Raw genomic sequence first — 445 nt, 5'->3', positions numbered from 1 at the left:
AAAAACTTTTGCGCTCATTTTCTAAACCTTGTAAAAGGTTAATGACGCGTGTGATGTAGTGGGGACCTAAGTAAGGTGACGCCATCTGCCAAGGATAGGTTTGACTGACCAGCCCAGATATGGCCTCGCCTTCAGTTGCAATTATCATACTGCTTATTCTGCGTGTTTTTCTAATATATTTTTGGGAAAAATATTACTGGAATTTTTTAAAAGCATAATGTTGTTTCCCTACACAAGGCTTTGTCCATGCACAACCATGTTACAATCCAGTAAATGTGTTAGGTTTTATAAAAGGGAAAAATTGATAGGGCATTTCAGTACCTACATATATCCTGAGGTTCCCTAAGTAGGGATGCCAAAGGTCACTAACAGTGAAAGGGTAAAACCCTTAGTTTTTTCCCCCAGAAAAATGAAAAAGGGGGATGTGAGATGGGCAATACTAATT

At 38.7% G+C, this 445-nt stretch overlaps 1 protein-coding gene and 1 long non-coding RNA gene across 2 annotated transcripts in view; both read right to left on the bottom strand.

Annotated features, from left to right (window-relative positions):
* Window positions 1-445, bottom strand: part of LOC119591556 (probable RNA-binding protein 19) — a gene marked incomplete in the record, with an annotated part of 63,063 nt that overhangs the window by 35,609 nt on the left and 27,009 nt on the right.
* The window catches only part of LOC119591557, a 2,934-nt gene that overhangs the window by 2,184 nt on the left and 305 nt on the right, over window positions 1-445 (bottom strand). The gene's annotated exons all lie outside the window — the stretch shown is intronic.

This window comes from Penaeus monodon, chromosome 28 (genome assembly GCF_015228065.2).
Source record: "Penaeus monodon isolate SGIC_2016 chromosome 28, NSTDA_Pmon_1, whole genome shotgun sequence".
NCBI lineage: Eukaryota > Metazoa > Arthropoda > Malacostraca > Decapoda > Penaeidae > Penaeus > Penaeus monodon.
This window is presented reverse-complemented; position numbering and strand designations above follow the sequence as displayed.